Below are 20,677 nucleotides of genomic sequence, written 5' to 3'. Positions count from 1 at the left end.
TTTGTTGCAAAAACGCTTATATATCCTGGCTCCTCTCTTTCCTCTTCAGACCAGCCCCTCAGCACTATCTGAGAGGCTTCCTCTTGGGCTTGAGTCCTCAGAAAGTCCACCGAGTAAAACATAATTCTCAATTTTAGGTTGTGCATTTTTTTTCAGTCGACACACCCAACTTCAAAATTAGATATTTATTCTCTACGATTAAAACCTATAGAACTGGTTGCAATTTTCTTTCATAGAATCAGTCAAAACATGTGACAATATACTTATTTGTGTGCTTATTCATGCATGTCCCTTCTTCCAATAGACAGTAAACTCTATGCAGGCAGGGGACATGGTGGTTTTGTTTACCACTGATACTTATCGCCCAATACAACACCCAGCCCCACAGGAGAGGATCAAGAAATATTTGCTGAATGCTACTGCAATTAGGTATTTTAATCTCCACATTACCTGTGATAGGATGACTATATGACCCAGTCTGCTTGACACAGTCTTTGTTTACACCTGTTGAACTAGGATAATGATTGATAAATTCTCACCTTCGTTCTGGGTTTTATGCTGAGTAATATAGTCACTCTACCTACAAGGAAGCTGAGATTCAGAGAGATCAAATAAGCAGTCAATTCTCCTTATTCTGGTAGTTATGCTCTACAGAGTCTTCATGAGCACTAAATTAGCAAATGCTGAACCACTGCTGCAAGGGGAAATGCAGAATTACGTTCCCTCGAGCTAGTGACTGGCCACAATACTTCCTTCAGCCAATCAATAAATAACTTGGTTTCATGTGTGTTTCTGTTTAAAGACACCTCATTTAATATATATTGTGGATTCATTAACATTGAACTCATGGCAACAACATGGTCACTCATGCATGTAAAAAGATAATTAGCATACATATTTTCTTTTTCAGGCATAGCATAGCCTTCTTGCACTTGGGAACACAGAGAACTCTCTATCACTGTGCTTTGGGCTAATTTTAAACAGTGAAATTACAAACAAAAAGCATAAAAATGTGGAAAACATGGCATTAAATAGACTATGAAAAAAGGACATCTGTTTACAGTACAAGAGCTGAAAAAAGAAGGCAGAGTGCCTTATTTGACTTCAACTGGGAACTTGTTCACTGGGTAACTCCAAATGTTCACTGCTCTGTTCATGTCTGTGAATGACTACAAAAGCACCATAAGCACTGATTTGAGGTTACTACTCTCAAGTAGGCAAATTCACAAATATGGAAGCCCCCAATAATGAGGATGGACTGTAGCCTTGTATAAGGTTATACAGATACCTTAGAGTAAGGACAGACCCCAGAAAATGTCCAACTTCACAGCTTACATCCATTCATTAGATCAGTATCACCAAGGAAAGAACTGCTCTTTCTAAAGCAGGGTACCATTATTCTAGCTAGATTGGTTATAATTATTAAGACTCCTAGATTGCCAGTTTATCAAAGTTCCAGTGGAAAGTGCAGAGAGAGGCAAAACTCTTCTTCACAGAATGAATACAAATCTGTATAAAAGTAGTTAGCAATCTATGACTCTACACTACTGAAGAGTTAAACTGCAGAAACTAGCTACTAATAAGTGACAATTCACAAGGGAGCCCCAAGTTACTTGTAATAACAATGGGTGATTTCACAATGGGATGCAGGTCCTACGATTAATAAAAAATGTAGGGCTTCCCTGGTGGCGCAGTGGTTGAGAATCTGCCTGCCAATGCAGAGGACACGGGTTCGAGCCCTGGTCTGGGAAGATCCCACATGCCACGGAGCAGCTAGGCCTGTGAGCCACAACTACTAAGCCTACGCGTCTGGAGCCTGTGCTCCGCAACAAGAGAGGCCGCGATAGTGAGAGGCCCGCGCACCGCGATGAAGAGTGGCCCCCACTCGCCGCAACTAGAGAAAGCCCTCGCACAGAAACGAAGACCCAACACAGCCAAAAATAAATAAATAAATAAATACATTTAAAAAAAATAAATAAATAAAAGATGTAAATTTGTGGGACTATAAATATTTTTAAGAGTCAAAACTTGAATCATCCACAGACTAATGCCCACGTATATTGACATGTAGACCATGAGAAATCAAGTATCTGTGCCTCTTCCCAGTCCACAGCGGAGGAAAGACTCTTCAGCAAGGTTCCAGTACATGATCACTCTCACTTTTCAGGAAATCCCCTCTACGGTTTCTCACTTCTTAATAAATTTTTATTTACTCTTTTAAAACACATTCAATAACAAGGGTTGAGATCAGCCTGTAAGTTTATGAACAGTATGAGTAAAAATATCTTCAATTACAGACTAGTTTTCTATTTAAGAATTTAAAAGACTATTTAAGACTATTTACAAATTCAGCATTAGAAAAATACTTCCTACTGGTCCACTTTATTCTAAGTGGCTCTGCTGTGTTAGCATGTCAAGACTCACACTACGCTATGGATAGAAGGTATAATGTCTGAAATATTTTTAGCTAATTGATATGAATTTAAGGCAATCTCAAAATCACTTGCCTTATACTTAAAAAAGAAGAGTCTTCTTCCTACTATTTAGAGACTACTAGCTTAGAAATGGTTTTGAAGTTTAGGAGAAAATTAAATGTTCTCTCCTAAACTCAATTTAGAGTTCATAATTTGAAATAATTTCAGACTTACATAAATGTTGCAAAATGATCAAAAAAAAAAACAACCCAATTAAAAATGGGCAGAAGACTTGATTAGACACTTTTCCAGAGAGGGCAGGCAGAAGGCCAACAGGCACATGAAAAGATGCTCAACATTGCTAATCATCAGGGAAATGTAAATCAAAACCACAATGAGATATCACTTCACACCTGTCAGATTGCCTATTAGCAAAAAAAAAAAAAAAAAGGAAGTAAAAAAGAAAAAAACATAAATAACAAGTGTTGGTGAGGGTGTGGAGAAAAGGGAACACACTGTTGGTGGGAATATAAACTGCTGCAGTCACTGTGGAGAACAGTATGGAGGTTTCTCAAAAACTAAAACTGGAACTACCATATGACCCAGCAATTCCACTCCTCAGTATATATTCAAAAAATAAATAAAAACACTAATTTGAAAAGATGCATGTACCCCAACTTTCAAAGCAGCAGCATTATTTACAGTAGCCAAGATATGGAAGCAACCTAAGTGTCCATCAACAGATGAATGGATCAAGAAAATGTATAATATATATATATATATATATATATATATATATATATATATATATAAACATATATATACATATATTACTCAGCTATAAGAAAATGAAATTTTGCCATTTGCAACAACCTGGATGGACTTGGAGGGCATTAGACTAAGTGAAATAAGTCAGACAAAGACAAATACTACATGATATCACTTATATATGGGATCTAAAATATACAACAAACTAGTGAATATAACAAAAGAGAAGCAGACTCACAGATATAGAGAACAAACTAATGGTTACCAGTGGGGGTGGGGGAGTGGAAGGTACAAACTATTGGGTTTAAGTTTGGCTACAAGGATGTATTGTACAACCTGGGGAATATAGCCAATATTTTGTAATAACTATAAATGGAGTATAATCTTAAAAAATTGTGAATCACTATATTGTACACCTGTAACATATAAAATTGTACATCAACTATATTTCAATTAAAAAAAGTTCCAAGATGAATATGAAGTATATCCTTCACCCAGATTCCCCAAATACTAACGTTTTATCTCTTTTTTGTATTATTACTTTTTTCTGAATTGTGAAGTAGTTCAGAGTACACCAACCCAAAATGCGCCACTCTATCACAAGGACTGTTTTGACTGAAGGCAATTTCTTAAAAAGCAGACACAGGATGAGCTTTCTGATCTCTGCTGATCTGCTTAAAAACAGAATAACAACCTTAACACCTGAGATGAGGTGGCACCAGGTAGACCTGCACAAACGAACCTTATCAAATTGACCCTTACCTTCCATTAGCTTCCACATACATATACCTTCCCACAGTTTGCCACCCTTGGAAACCTAAAGCCCCTTTCCTTTGTCCTATCACTTTTCTAAAATTTATTGTTCTTTGTTAAGATGCTATACAAACCCAAGTCCTAGCCACCCCTTTGAGTCACTCATCACTGAGTTTCTCCCTTGTGTATGCATGCTGCTTGTGTCAATAAACTTATTTGTTTTTCTCTCATTATTCTGTCTTTTTCAGTCTAATTTGCAGGGCCCCAAGTGGAGAAACTAGGAACATAATGGAAAAAGAATAGTTTTTCCTCCCCTATAACTGTGTATGAAAAAGTTGTATACGTGATGTCCCTTTACCCTAAATACTTCAACATGTATTTCTGAAGATCAAGAACATTCACTTACAGGGAATTCCTTGGTGGTGCAGTGGTTAGGACGCCAAGCTTTTACTGCCAAGAGTACGTGTTCAATCCTTGGTCAGGAAACTAAGATCCTGCAAGCCGTGCAGCGCAGCAAAAAAAAAAAAAAAAAAAAAAATTCACTTACATAAACACAGCACAATTATCAAAGTCAGGAAATTAAAACTGATACAACACTAGTATATGATTTCCTATTCAAATTTCACTAATTGGCCCAATTATTTCCTTTATCGTACAAAAACAAAGAATTTGCTTCCCTGATCTGGGAGCCAATCCAGTATTGCTTACAGAATTGAATTATCTGGGACTTCCCTGGTGGCGCAGTGGTTAAGAATCCGCCTGCCAGCCAACACAGGGGACATGGGTTCGATCCCTGGTCTGGGAAGATCTCACATGCAGGGGAGCAATTAAGTCCGTGCGCCACAACTACTGATCCTGCACTCTAGAGCCCGTGAGCCACAACTACTGAGCCCGTGTGCCACAACTACTGAGCCCACGTGCCACAACTACTGAAAGCCCACGTGCCTAGAGCCCGGGCTCCGCAACAAGAGAAGCCACCACAATGAGAAGCCCACACAGTGCAATGAACAGCAGCCCCCGCTCGCCTCAACTAGAGAAAGCCCGCACGCAGCAACAAAGACCCAATGCAGCCAAAAAATTTAATTAATTAAAAAAAGAAAAACAATTTTAAAAAAAAAGAATGCAGGTTTCCTTTTCTTTGGAAGCCTATTGAATGTTGGGCTTGTTATGAGCAGACTGCTGGGGAGGAAGAGAGGAATAAGGAAAGAGGAATCAAGGTTTGGATAACAGGCATAAGGTAGGAGGGCAGATTATTCCTGTCTAGGGAGCCTCACTGAGGAGGAAGGGGTTGCAGAAGAGGATGGCAGGTTTCCCGATACATCTCCCAATAGTCTAACGCTGGTCTCCCAGGCCCTGAACTCAATGCCTTCACACACAGCCTCTCATTGAACCATCATGTTACAGACTGAATGTCTGCATCTCCAACTTCCCTCTGTTGAAACCTAATCCCAGTGTGATGGTATTGAAGGTAGGGTTTGGGGAGGTGATTAGCTCCTGAAGGTGGATCCCTCATGAATGAGATTGGTGCCCTTTCAAAAGAGACCACAGGTGAGGACACAGCAAGAGGATGAACTTACTGTCCTGACAATTCACATGCACATTTGTCTGTTAAAGGCCCTGGAAAAGTCCTTCAGTAAAGCAGTCTTTTGGCTTTGTTTTTCCCAGTGTCTCTCAAATTTGACTGTGGAACACTTTAAACATCACATCTGTTAATGATCTGTGGAACACACTTTAGGAAACATCTTAGATGTTTGTGTGGCATGAGTCATGACGAATTAAAGCCTCAAAGGAGGGTGAAAGTGTCAACACCCAGGAATGGACAGTCTAATGTGGAGGCATGGGTCTCTCCTTGAGCAAATACCCATAGAAACTGAAAACAAAAGACAAATGATCATGAATTGTAATTTTTTTAAAGTGTTGTGGTAAACAATCCTGACTTTTGTTCTGCAATCTGTGCAGCTGACTTTCTGTAATATAATAAAATAGTTCATGTGCCACCACACATTGCAAAATGACATTTCAGCCTTCTGGGAAGTTGACTTTGGGGAAAAGAATATCATAATTTGGGGCATGACATGTTGTGACTGGGGAAACCAAATGTCATCCTGGCTCCCCACCAGTATCGAGTTATTGCTTAGAACTAAACAGAAGTTGGAGAAGGGAGCCTTGGACTTCTTCCCCCAACTCCCGCCCCACCCTCCAGCCATCAGAAATCTATTCTGTACATGACGTGGTACTGTATTTACACAAGAGACCACACAAAATACAGCTGCCACCTGCTCAACACAAAATACATTCTGAATTGCAACAAAAACTTTGGAAAAGGATAACTTTAAGTAGCACACAAAACAATCCAATAAAACCATGTAATTTACATATTTTTGAAGCAGGACTTGCTCAAATAGTTCCCTGCACACAGGGAACCATAGGCCATTTAAATACTGAAAGGCTTGAGTTTCTCAGGTTTCCTCTTTCGAGCAAAGTAGACTTTCTTTTTTTAAAACTTTTAATTCAAGAAAGAAATTACAATGCAACACCAAAGCACTACTTTCCACAGCAGCAAATTAGAGAGGGCTAATATGTGGACACAGCCGTGCCCTGTTATCTGTACCTTGTCACTTTAATTTAGCACAATCAAAACCTCACCATTTCTTTCATTTTTACCTCTCTACATAGCAGAATTTTAGCCTTCACGCTGGGTTTCAAAGAGTCCAAAATAAAACCAGCCCACATTAAGCAAAACAGCCATGTAAGACCTTTCCTTTATGTTTGGAGAGAAAGACTTTCAAAGTTCAGGAGGAGGATTTTTTTTAAAGGCACTGAGTAGTCTTGGTAATGCTTTTTAAAGTCTATTTTAAAACACTGAGATTTATTTTCCACCGCTGCATTGACATGAATGTGGACAGTCAAGTGTATTGCCTCAAACAGAAGCAAAGAAGTTGTTACTTGAAATCTGTACACTTTAATCCATTGTTAAAACATCTCAGCTATGCAAGAATCTCTGAGTCACAAATTATCAAAGTTAAAAGATACACAGTCCATCCTGCATTAACAGGCAAGAATGACAGCCCGGGCTCGGGGCTAGTCTCCAGATCCTGCTCTTACATTAGCGAATCCAGCCATCCCTCAACCATAGGAAATAGACTGTCAAGTTGTACTAGATCCAAATGCTTCCACCTCCACCTATGGGCATGCATAAAGCATGAAGCACGGGTGTCCCCAGGATCCTTTATTAACTCTCTGGCACATGCAACCCTCAGTAGTGAGAGCTGCTCTCTGAAACACAAATTAATCATTGCAAACAGAAATACATGTTTTCCACAGCCTCACAGGCGTCACCCAGCTTCCAAAATCTCATCGCCTTCCTTCCCCATACCACCCACCTTTCTCATCTCTTGAAATTCAGAGCACATTCCGCACCACTTTCATTCCCCAAGGAGCAAAGCCTTAAGTATCTATCACCTGTGCTCTCATTCCGCAAATCATTTGGCTAGAATTCTTAGTAAAAGCGGATGGCCGTGCATCGGCTATCATGGTGCCAAGTTGTAAAAGAGCACCACAGACATGGAAACGCAGATGCTTTTGAAACTCAAATGGTATTTGGAATTCAGAGCTAGTGCCCCACCAGAAATCTGTACTTTGCAGCTGTCACTGGGAGTAAAAAGTCTGCGTTTTGACTGAGCAGGGACCCAAAGCCCATGACAGGGAGCGTTTCCTTACACAGCTGTCAGCCTCCAGCCACTTGGCCACTTGGAGGAACGGGATCAGTTTCACATCAGTTTCACATCCAGTTCCCACCCCTCTCTCCAAGGGGGATGCCTGACAGAGCTGGAGAGGGCAGAACTATCTCCGTCAAATAGGAAATCTGACTGACAGAGGCACAGCTTAGTAGGAGACCCCAAGGAACACATTTCTTGTTATTGCCTGCCTTTCCCCGCCACCCCAGCCCCTACTCCCAGATGCAAGGAGGCCTAGCGACAGAATGCAAGTGAAAGTTATAGGTCCCTAAGCAGACCACAGGCCCTACCTGCTTTGAATGCCATCTTTCAGGTGATTCTACTTCTAATCCTTTTCACTGGTACGCAGAGGTTGGTACTTATCACAGCGCCTGACCCAGTAAAAAAATCAAACAGATGGCAAAGACTAGTGCCAGAATTCACATGGGGCTTTTTGTTTTGTTTTGTTTGCAAATGGAAACCAAGTCTCTGTTCCTTGAGACTTGCAGGTGCTCACCACTCCACCCTCTAAGCTAGTGTTTCTGTCCGCCAGGTGCTAAGGGCCACGAGCTCTTCATGAGGCAGCACTTTTAGATGAGAGGACGGTCCGACATCTGCCACAGAGCACAGATGGCCAAGCCAGGACTCAACAGCTGACCTAGTGACCGTGTAGACACCCCAACTGAACACGTTGTTCAATGTCCACAGTGTAGAAATGCAAATCAGGCATGTTCTGGAAAAGGAGTAGTTATTTATAAAGGCATCTGTATGAAAGGCTTTATCATGGTATGGGCAAAGGGGTAAACAAAATATAAAATTACACTAAATGGAGGACCCTGAAGTTAGACCAGTGTGGGCCAGTCCATATATGTACGTGTGCTTCCTTTGTAAAAATCAAGACAACCTTCTAACCTTCCTTTGAAGAATACACGGTTCATGCCTGAGGGCTCCCATGGTCTTCATCACTCACAGAAGGACCCAGACCCTCTTGGCTGGTCTCTAACCAATGAGCCATACAGAACCATTGCTTCTGGGCAGCAGGCAGACTTAACCTGCATGCCAGGTTTCGGGTTTCCAGCACCTCTTCAAAAACAGATTCTAGCACTCAAGAGCCTCAAGGTTTGGGCAACTGCAGTTAACACTCACCAGGAAACAAACGGCTTTTACATAAGGAGCCATTTGGGACCACAGGTTTCAGGGCTAAGTAGCCTGGGGCCTTCAAGTACCCGGAGGAGATATGGCCACCTGTGGGAGAAAGAACTGCAAACCCTCCAGTGGAGGGGGGATTGAAGGGTCAGGGTTGGGAGGGGTGCGGTCTCACCCCTGAGACAGCACTACTCAGTTGTAGAGAGTGAACTGTAATCTCCACCCACATCCAACAGCCCTGCATGGACTTTGCACCAAGGAACCGAATTCCTTTGGTTCGTAGCAGGGGAGGGCACACTGGCCTCAACAGGGAAAAAATATCCATTTGGGCTAAATCTCTAAAAGAAAGCCTGCAACCCAGGGAAGTTGGAGGATAATATGATATTCCAAGCAGGTAAGCCTCTTCAAAAAAAAAAAAAAGTCTTTCCTTCCTTTTACATGGCTGCAGACTTAAAAAAATAAATAAAAACAGAAAGAGGGAAGTTGCTACTCTAGAGTGTAGTCTCTCTCTAACACAGTTCTCATGTGGCCAGTAGCAGCAAGAAGGATCTCTAAGGAACCTGAATGCAGAGGGTATATGTCCCTGAGAGTGAACGTATGAAATCAACCCAGAAGGAGGCAACACAGAATCACACACAAGCAAAGACATTCAGGGGTCCACAACCTGGCTGAGGCTACTACCGTACCTAAAGAAAGAACACAAGCGGAGAGGTGGCCAACCATGAAAGCAGACAAAAACTGAAGCTTGGGAGGCCACCCCAGCTCTGCCCAAGGGAGGGCAAGCCCCGTCCCAGACTCACGCCTCCACACAGCATTGGCAAGTGTGAGGCTCACGTGCAGAATGCAGAAATCAGGCTGCCCTGGCCGGATGCTCTGATCACACTGGGTCAGCTCCTCTCACTGTTATTCCTTATTTACCAAGCAAGTCTCCTGATTGCCACCTGGCTTCCCCCTTGAAGTTTGCAACAGGGAGGAAATCCGCTAGTCAAAGAGTGCCAATGGCCCTGAGTACGTTTCTCACACTAAATCATCAAAGTGGCATCTTGCTCCCCAGTCCCCAGAAACCTGCTAATTGCACTTGCCCCTGGGAGGTCGCTCTGCTCTCCCGGAGCTGAGAGTCTGTCTTCGGAGTCTGTTTTCACTTGCTGAGAGCTGCTGAGATGCAGGCTTGCTCTTGGCTATGCCCCTAGGCTTCACCACCTCTCCACCCCTAAATCTTCTCAAGGAACACCAAGGCCCCTCTTCTGCACATTTCCATCAGCATATAATGCAGATCGAATCTCATCAAGACAACTTATCCATGAGAAAAAGTCCAAGTTGGTTTCTTAACATTTTTCTTTTAAAAAATTTTTTTAAATTTTCAAGCAATCTCTAATTCACCAAAAAATATTGTAAGTTAAGTACAAAAACCTTTCTCTCTTCCTGAAACACTTGAAAGTAACTTGCCCAAGCAGAAGCCCCATCACTCAGTGATACTTTAGTGTGCATTTCCTACAAAAATGACATTCTCCTCCATAGCCACAACACAACCATTTGCTCCTGGACCCCATTCAAATTTTACCAAATGTCCCACTAATGTACTTTATAGCAAAAGGATCAGAATCACACAGTGCTTTTAGCTGTTAGGTCTCTTTAGCCTCCTTTATTCTAAAACACTTTCCTCAGTCTTTCCCTGATTTTTCTGACCTTGACAGTTTTTAAGATTGCAGGCTGTTTATTTTGGATAAAGTCTCTCAATTTGGCTTTGTCTGATGCTTCCTCTGATTAAATTCAGGTTATGAATCTTTGGCAGAACATCATGGAAAAGTGATGCTACATCCTTTCCCTTGAATGTCATTGAGTGGTACATGATTTTGGTTTCTCCCTTTGCTGGTAATGTTCAATTTTTTCCTCCCGCTTGTCCGTGTGTGTGTGTGTGTGTGTGTGTGTGTGTGTGTGTGTGCGTGCGTGTGTGCGGTGTTCAAATCCCCACAAGTTCATGAAGATTGGCCTGCCTAACCCAAGGACAGGCTGAGCTAGGGAGGGCCTGGGCATATCTTGGTTTGTACCTTCTCTGCCCTCTATCACAAACAGTGCCCCCCTGCTCTGCCTCCCCCTTGGGGGGAACTGTAATGATGGCAATGACAGCAGATTCACAGAGATGCATTTACAGAGATGAGCTATAGAGAAAGGAAAAGAAGACAGATGAAATGCTTTTGCAGATAAATAATACAATTCCTTAGGTCCCACTCACACAATTTTTCCATAGAGGTAAATTGCATTCATTTCTTCATGCAAAAAAGGTCCCACTTCACTCATTCATTCATTCAACCTACAAACGTTTATGGAGAGCCTCTCCCTGTTAGGCACAGGGACACCAACATACACTGGACACTGCCCTGCCCCGAAGGACAGCATGGTCCCTTACAGAAATGTTATTCAATATAAATAAACAGCTACAGTGCAGTATCGAGAAGGAGAATCTAATCCAGGTTGAGAGGGAAGCAATCCAGCACAGGGGTTGGCTGGCTTAACACAGTCTGGCATGTTCTGCTGCAAGCAGAGGTAAATAGATCCCAGATCAGCCTGAGAGAAAAGGTGAGCTGCAGGAGAGGGGAGATTGGAGAATGAGGTGTACAGGGAGTGGGTCAGAAAGGCCTTCATAGGTTTAGCAAGACTCTGCATACCTTGTTCCTTAAGCCATGAGGAACCACTAAAGGGTTTGAAGCCCAGTGGCAAGATTATGCAGATATTTTTACAACAATTCAAGGAACCATCTACAGAGAGGAAGAAGGGGGAACAGAAGGGAAGCTAAGTACACAGAATATAGTGAGGAGAAAATTGCAGTTATCGGTCAGACCAGAAGCTGATGAAGGTTAGTCCAGGACAGGAACAATGAGGAGGAAACAGGGGCCAGATTCCATAGAAACACAGGATGCAGCATCCATGGGATTTTGCAGGAGTGTGAGAAGTAGAGGATCAAGACATACAGAAAAGCCCGGGGGCTTCTGGATTAAGTGGATGTAAGTGGGATGCCTTTAATCAGGATCCAGAATATAACAACAGTAGGTGCTGCTAATGACACTTCCAGACATAAAACCAATTTCCCAACCTCTGAAATCTGGAATTCCAGTGACTTTATACAAATCCGGGTTAGTAGAGGATTTCAAGGACTGTTTGCTGTTATAGATAGATAGATACCACAGCATGCTCAGTTTCAGCCCTAGTATTTTAAATACATTTGAGTTCCTAGCGTTACCTACTGCAGTGATTATTGTGGGCATAGCTGGGGGTAATTTTACAGTAAGAGAAAGAGAGAGAGAGATGTTTAAGACTTGTTCATCCTTGCCTCTCTCACTGCCACCTACCACTTATGTTTCCCTAATCATTTCCAGAAATTTTGGACTTGAGGCAGCATACTGTTGACTTAATGTCATAGCACACCTCTCATATATTTATTTTTAAGTAATGTGAATTATAACCAATTTTGTTTTGAGAACTTTATGAGATCCTTGAGAAAAACTGAAAACACCCTACAGTGTTCAAAAGCTAAGCTTAGGAACTATACCTTTACACAGTAAAAGATGAAAGCTCGATGTCTGGCCAAAGTCTGGAAGCAGTTAATGGTTCTTCTCCCCTCCCAATGTTTTGTTTGTTCTGCTAATGTAAAGCAAGCACCTCTGCTACTTCTTATTTTTTACCTACTTCTCTCTATCCACCCAATAAGCAAATATTCAGGTCTGAAGTAAGAGATGGGGACTTTCCAAGTAAAATCCATCCAATGACTCAAAATAATTGCACACACATTTTACACTTTCTTTTTGATTTATGGGGAGAAAAAAACCCAACAGTATCATAGTTCTTTTGTAGACAATCTCAGCCTTTTTTCCTTCACTTATTTTTTCCTTTCATTTATCTATATTTTTTGTGCACAGTATTGGGTCACCCTCAGCCACACTTTGTCACCACTCTCCTTGGTGGGAAGCATGTGAGTTTTCCGGGCAACATGGTGAAGTATAATCAGCAGTGGACCTTGATTCATATAAACCTGGGCTAATCTGGTGCCTCCACATTATACCCTGTCCATCCTGAACTAAGTCACTTGAACACTCTTGAGCCTCTGTTTCTTCCTAAGCACAGTGGAGACAATGATAAGCTCACCTAAGAAGATGTAATGTGAATATTAAATTGCATAATACACATAACAAAGATCCTCTCCTTGCCAAACTTTAGTCAGGCTCCTCTGAGCCCTCTGCTTCCATCTCTGTCCTTGTAGAGTCCAATTTTAACAAGAATCCTGCTAAATTGGCTTAGAAAGAATCCTCACCCTCAATATCTGATCAAGTTCCTCATCCTCCAGGTGAACCATGATCACCCTGGCCTGCCTTCAGCAAGAATCCTGTTGAGTCGGTTTAGCAAGAATCACCCTATTTTTAATGTTTCCCCTTAGTGATTTTCCTTCCACTGACCACTCCCCAACCCTGTTCCTTGACTATAAATCCCCACTTTCCCTTGTTGCATTTGGAATTGAGCCTAGTTCTGTACTAAGGCCTTTTTCCCCCCTATTGCAATGGTTCCTGAGTAAAATTGGTTTTATGGCTTTAACTACTGTCCAGCTCTGGTTTTTCTTTTGACACAGGTGAAAGATTCTAACATTGTTCCTAGTGTAAAGCAACTTCCAAAATGTTAAAAAATGACCCTCATAAAATAATTACATATTAAAGATGTATTTAATTCAATGAGAAAACCAAGAGAACAGAAATATTGTTTCAAAGGATTGGATTATAGAAGAGAAATACTTATATATAGTCGCTGAAAGAAAGAATGCTGAAATCAGGTTGCTAAAGTAGATACAAACTTTGTTTAATGCCTTGCAGAGCATCAAAATTATACTTTGGGGATTATCCTTTCTAATGGAAAAGAATCATTTGCATTGCACAAGTTTCTATAGGTATTCATCCACCCTTATAGATTTGTAAACTATTTTACAACAGTAAATAGTAAATCAAAGAAAAGCAAAGAAAGGCACACAGGCCTAGAGAATTAGATAATCCTTGGGTAGGGACTCTAATCCAGTATGACTTTAAAGGGACACACAGTTATCCTTTTGCCTATTTGCCTGTTTCCAAGTTTCAGGTATTTTCTCTCTTCACTAGAACGTAACAGGTGTTCAATGTGTTGTCCAGAAACTAATTATTTTGAGAAAGCTATATACGAAATCCTACAGGATGACTCAGGCAAAGAAGTAATAAGAGGAAAATTCAGAGCATCAGACGATTTCATTGAACAAGAAAAAAGGGAAAATAAAAAATGACTGTATCGTTATGAAGGATTATTTGTCTAAATCTGATAGCATAACCCTAAGAAAGACAGCATGGTATAGACTGAAGATAGGAATTTTCATCAGAAAGAAACAAACTGGCTGGAAATATAAAATTAGCCATACTCTTAAACTCTAATGAATGGTAGAATGTCTGCAAAATGTATAGCCAATTGAATGTTATTTAACTTATATATTAAAACCAGAAATAATATAAGACCCAAGAGAAGCTCAAAATACTTTGTAATTTTTACAGCCTCTCATAGTATAAAATTTCTTAATTTCATTTCTTCTTTATCTTTCTATCCCTTTCAATAGCAATGCTTAAAACACTTCATGCTCAAAATAGGAAGATTCAGTTATCAAAGATTAAGGAAGTTGAAGGTAGGTTCAAGCTCATCTTTGAATCAATATATGAGGAATATATGGGGTAAAAGTAATGACTATAAAAGATATCTGTAAGACAGTCCCATTTGGTAGCACAGGTGCACCAGTAGGGTTAAGGACAGCATGTTTGTGAAGACAGAATTGGAATCCTACAGGTCCATTTACCAGTGATTTTCCTGTAGGCAGCCCACATAATGTCTCTGAACCTCAATTTTCTCATTGACATGGCCAATAATACACATTTCATTAGGACTATTGTGAGCATTAAATGAGCTCACGTCCATACAAACTTCAGCACAGTCCCTGACATATACTAGACACTAGTAAATAAGTACTACCTTTTTCTGCTCCCAGGGTCATTTTTTGGGGGTGATGTATAAATACATGAAAAACAATAAAGGACTTTTGAACTGTATTCTCAGTCACCTAGAAAGTAAGGAGGTTACTATTTTTTTGTTTATTTCTATTTTCACTTCCTACCTCCAGGACTTTCAAGTTTCTTTCACATGAAAATTCAATCTATATATTTATTTAAAAGTAAGGGTTCAATTAATCATGACACGCTCTTTCTTCTGAAGCTCTCTTCACTGCTTAATTCAAGTAACAGGATAAGGAAATTCAGATGGGAACCAAAAAGGGACTGATTTCACCAACCTTGTTTATGTTCCTGCTTTGTTTCCATTATTTTATTTACCTCCTGACATGATTCCTGGACACTTGAAACAAAAGAAAACTTTTCTAAGTCAGGAAACCAAAGGGCAGAAGGTTCCTCCCCCAGGGAAATGACAAAGATGGGCAAGAGATCAGAAGATAGCACAGGCTTTTGTGTACTGCTGCTACTGTCACATCATGCTTTTCCAGCCTCACCTTCACCCATAAATCCCTCTTGGAAAATGGAAAAAAGGATGATCCTAACTGAGGCACATTAATACTTCTTGGACTCAGCCCCATGATAGACCTGTTAAACGGGTCTGTGTCCCGTGTGGGAGTCCCTCCCTCACCACCCTCAACCCCAAGCCAGAGGCACAGTAGGGCTTCCTTCAAGGGGCCCTATTCTATTCCTGGCTCCTCTCCGGGAAACACCATGCTCAGCTTAAGGCTCTGACCTCCTAAGAGAATCATCCCCACCTTCCTAGCATGTTCTAACCCAGTACCGACTTCTGAGATACACTGGATCACTAGAGGGAGCTGGTCCAAACACAGCTTCATTAATGCTAATACTTCGTGTGACAAGGAGAAGCCACCTCACATACACCCTCACCAACCCAACAACTGCTGGCCACACATCTGCCCCTGAGACCCTCCAGTCTGGACACCACATTCTGCCATTTGGCTGGACCAAGGTCCTCAGTCCCCAGCTGGTTTATGCCCTCCCATCTGCAACCCGCCTCCACCCAAGAGGCACATCCATTCCAGGTTCTGGCTTCTCCTTGATGTCATTACTCACCCAGGCTCTGCCAGGACAGGACAGTGAGGGCTGGGATCATGTCCTTGATTCAACTCACTCAACAAACTCTTAGGGGAGAGGAGAGCGGGAGGCAAATGAGTCTCTTCCTAGACTTGGGGAAATGGAGTGTCAGGCAATTTCGATCTAAATTCTATGTAGAGATTGTCAGTCAGTGAGTCCTTGCTGGAGGCACCACTGATTTTGTATTTCACCAGGGCCCTAACCCACTCCCAGGAAGCCCTGTGGACAGTTACAATGTGCCAACACATCCTACCCTCTACTTTAGCCCCAATGTCAGCCCAATGCAGGCAGAGAGGGGGAACCCGAGTACTCTGACTATGAGCCACTGTGAAAGTGTGTGGGAGAGGAGGAAAGGCTGAACTTCTTATCTTTTTCTTCCAGTAGACAAACATTCACCATCCTTTTGGACAAGGCATGGCATTGTGCTTTCTGTAAAAGGAATAAACTGAGTGACTCTGTTTGGGGGGGAACTTTATAAATCCACAGAGGCCAGAAACCGTATTATCTGGAGTTTCCTGTAGTACCATTATTCCAACATCTTGAGCAGATTTTCACATGTCCTTTAAAGGACCCATTTCCTCTAAAATTCTCAATCTGCTGTGACATAAAATGGGGATAATACTGTAACAACCACTCCATGTACTGGCATAAACTCTCTTTCCCCTAGGGTTGATGTGAATATTAAATATCTTAAAATATGCAAATTATTTGACCCAAAAAAGTATTCCAAAAATTGATAATTCTCTTTCCCCGCATTTGTGTGAGAAATGCCAATTAACTGTAGAAGGGCAGAGCAGCTGATTTAGTGGCAAATGTTCAGGCTTCTGGGGAGACTACAGCTCCAGCTCTGCCATTTCCCCTGTAAAATGTAATAACTTCTACTTTGGAGGGAGTTATGCATCGTAATGAGATGACACATGACTATGTAGAACATCAGAGGGCATATGCTCCCTTAGAACTGAAGCCCTTTGTCTTGCACACAGCAGGGTTCCTCTATCTAAACACTGTACCAGTAAGACCTGAAAAGCAGCATGCAGCCCAGGATCAGGGGGGCATTCCTGGATGGAATCTGCATCAGCATGTTGTCCATATATCACAAAGTGCTGTGCCAACTATGAAGCCACTGGAATTATTTCCAAAAAAAAAAGAAAAGAAAAGTCAGCTTCACACAGCAGTAGATTCACCAATTCGTCCTTAGGGAGCACAGACCTAGTTTGTTTGTTTGTTTTTCTTTTTTTTTTCTTCCAGTTTCATTGAGAAATACTTGACATACAGCTGTATGAATTTAAGGTGTACAGCATAATGATCTGACTTAACATACATCATGAAATGACGACCACGATAAGTTTAGTGAACATCCATCATCTAAGATACAAAATTAAAGAAATAGAAAAAAATTTTTTTCCTTGTGATGAGAACTCAGGCTTTACTCTCTTACCAATTTTCACATGTAATATACCGCAGTGTTCATTATATTTACCATGTTGCACAACACCTCCCTAGTACTTATTTATCTTATAACTGGAAGTTTGTACCTTTGACTGCCTTTATCCAGTTCCCACTTCTCCCACATCTCACCTTTGGTAACCACAAGGTTGATCTCTTTTTTCGTGAGTTTGTTTGTTTGTTTTTGAAGTATAATTGATCTACAACACTATGTTAGTTCCTGTTACACAACATAGTGATTTGATATTTCTATACATTTCAAAATTATCACAATAAATCTACTTATGATCTGCCACCATCCAAAGATATTACATAATTATTGACTCTATTCCCCCACACGATATATTTCATACCCCTGACTCATTTATTTTGCAACTGGGAGTTTGTACTTCTTAATCTCCCTCACCTATTTCTCTCCTCCACCACCCCTCTTCCCTCTCTGCTTTGGCAACCACCTGTTCGTTCTCTGTATCTCTGACTCTGTTCCTATTTTGTTATAATTGTTCATTTGTTTTGTTTTTTAGATTCCACATATAAGTGAAATTATATAGTATTTGTCTTTCTCTGACTTATTTCACTTAGCATAATACCCTCTAGGTCCATCCATGTTGTAGCAAATGGCAAGATTTTATACTTTTTTAATGGTTGAGTAATATTCCATATATATATATATATATATATATATATATATATATATTCCATATATATATTCCACATCTTCTTTATCCATTCATCTGTTGATGGGCACTTAGGTTGCTTCCATATCTTGATTATTATAAATAATGCTGCAATGAACATAAGGGTGCAATATCTTTTTGAATTAGTGTTTTAATTTTCTTTGGATAAATACCCAGAGTAGACTTGCTGGGTTGTATGGTAGTTCTGTTTTTAATTTTTTGAGGAACCTCCATAGTGTTTTCCATAGTGGCTGCACCAATTTACATCCCAACCAACAGTACCTGAGGGGTTCCTTTTCTCCACATCCTTGCCAACACTCCCCATTTGTTGTCTTTTTGATGATAGCCATTCCAACAGGTGTGAGGTGATATCTCAGTGTGGTTTTGATTTGCATCTCCCTAATAATTAATAACGTTGAGCATCTTTTCATGTGCCTGCATGTCCTCTTTGGAAAAATGTCTATTAAGACCCTCTGCCCATCTTTTAAACACATACCTATTTGTGGGTTTTTCTAATGTATTTTCTCTTCCTAAAATTTCACAAAATCACTTCAGGGAACAAATATAAATTACAAAGCATTTTAACTGAAATAATTTTAAAAGCCCACAACATTTTTCACTATAGATGAAATAGCTACATCAAAGATAAAATGTCCACCTGAGAAGTCCACATATTTCACATAAACATGGAAAAGGGTTCAAAGAGCATCGAAAAGAACACAAATCATCCTCTTCAATTACTCAGGGGCATTTGATTAACTGTGTTTGAAAAGATGAAGGAAGATCAAATTTTTCACTTTTTAGGGATAACACTCAGGCTGTTGACCATCTTTTTATCTTCCACCTCCAGACCATCTCCTCGTCAAAGAAGAGGTAAGACTTAAACCACTTTGCAAATGGCAAAGTCCTCCTCCTTCAGGACAGAGGACAACATCTCTGTACAACATATGCATTTGGTAAAACTTTCAAGGCAAAAATCCTAAGAAATTTATCAAGCACTTAGGAGGAGACTAATAGCCTTGTCTCACTTTCGTCCAAAAGTCTGACTCTTAGAATTGAAACATTTACCATCATCTAACCCAGGGTGCTTTCACCCTTAATTTTAGCTGTAGAAGCCTTATCCAAAGGAAACCCTCCAGGAGCCCTAACCTGTGAGGAAGTGGGAAGTGTGCTTATCCAGGAAAAAGTGGGGGGCCAGAGCCTGGCTCACTGTTCCCCGCTCCCACTCACTGCCCCTGCAGTGACCTCTAAGCTCATCTTCAGAAGGTTTGGTCTCATGGAAGCACAATTTGAAAGTGACTGATACCACATATCATATCACAGATGAGTGAGGATGCTGAGGCCAAAAAGAGTGACAAGAGCTCCTGCAATTGTCCCCGAGATAGATGAGTGAGTCCTGGTCAAACATTCAAGGGGCTCAGAAAAGCCACTTCCTGGCCTCTGTGCAGCTAGAGTGACTAAATGAACAATTTGAAGCCAAAAAGACATCAGAGGATAGCTGCTAAAGGTCACTTTTCTAATATAAGAGACAAAGGGACACGAGAGCTGCTGGTGTTTCCCCTTCCTCTTTCTTCCTGTTAAGGGTGTGAGGACATAGTGCCTGGTGCTGCAGCAGCCATCTTGAGACTGTAAGTGTGAACAAAAGACAAAAGGCCAAGATACTTAGTATGGGAGAGCAGAAGAAAAGATCTTGGGTCCTTGATGATTTCCTTGAGCTACTTAATGAATCTGAAGCCACCTGGCCCTGACTTCTGGTTAAGTAAACAATAAATGTCTTTACAGTAAGAGACTGTTGGTCAGGTCTCCACCTACCATATTCTACCTAATGCAAAACACTTCTCTAGGTATTTCAGAATCCGTGTACTACAATTTAAGTAGCACCTGCATTTTCCCACAAATTATTTCTAAGTTCTGCTCCCAAACGAAAGTCACGTGGAAAGTTCAAAAGCAAGGAGGAAAGCTACAGCCAACTTGGAAGACAGCTGCCTCTTAACAAAGCCAAACCTTTAGTCTATACCATACAACCCAGCAATCGTGCTGGAGCTGTCAAGGCATAAAATAATATGATGAATCTTAAATGTATATTTCTAAGTGAAGGAAGCCAGTGTGAAAAGGCTACAGGCAGTTTGATGCCAACTACATGACATTCTGGAAAAGGCAAAACTACAGACACAGTAAAAAGATCAGAAGATGTGTGTGTGCCAGGGGTCTGAAGGCTGCGAGTGCAGGTGGAAGGGACGGAGAAGGGAAAGAGTGATGAACAGTTGGAGCACAGGGGATTCTTAGGGCATTGAAACTACTTTGTATGATACTATAATGGTGGCTACATGACACATGCACTTGTCAAAACCCACAGAATGTACAACACAAGGAGTGAACCTTAATGTAAACTGTGGATGTTAATGGATATTAATGTATCAATATTGGTTCATTAATTTTAAAACATGTACCACACTCATGCAAGATGTTTCTAGTAGGGAAAACTGTGCAGAAAGGGGACTGTATATTGGAACTCTCTGTACTATTTGCTCAATTTTTCTGTAAAATCTAAAACTGTTCTAAAAAAATAAAGTCTTTACATAGAAAAAAAGAAAAAGGAAAGA

The 20,677-nt window shown here is 40.9% G+C and overlaps 1 protein-coding gene across 11 annotated transcripts in view; it reads right to left on the bottom strand.

Moving 5' to 3' along the window:
* ELMO1 (engulfment and cell motility 1) overlaps positions 1-20,677 on the bottom strand; it is a 783,505-nt gene that overhangs the window by 490,799 nt on the left and 272,029 nt on the right. For 8 of the 11 annotated variants that reach the window (XM_059933596.1, XM_059933593.1, XM_059933599.1 and 5 more), the window contains one exon: positions 4,342-4,429. The exons of the other annotated variants lie outside the window; for them this stretch is intronic. The gene's annotated coding sequence lies outside the window, so the exon portion shown is untranslated. The remainder of the gene's footprint in view (positions 1-4,341; positions 4,430-20,677) is intronic. 11 annotated transcript variants of the gene reach the window in all.

This window comes from Balaenoptera ricei, chromosome 9, assembly GCF_028023285.1.
Source record: "Balaenoptera ricei isolate mBalRic1 chromosome 9, mBalRic1.hap2, whole genome shotgun sequence".
NCBI lineage: Eukaryota > Metazoa > Chordata > Mammalia > Artiodactyla > Balaenopteridae > Balaenoptera > Balaenoptera ricei.
This window is presented reverse-complemented; position numbering and strand designations above follow the sequence as displayed.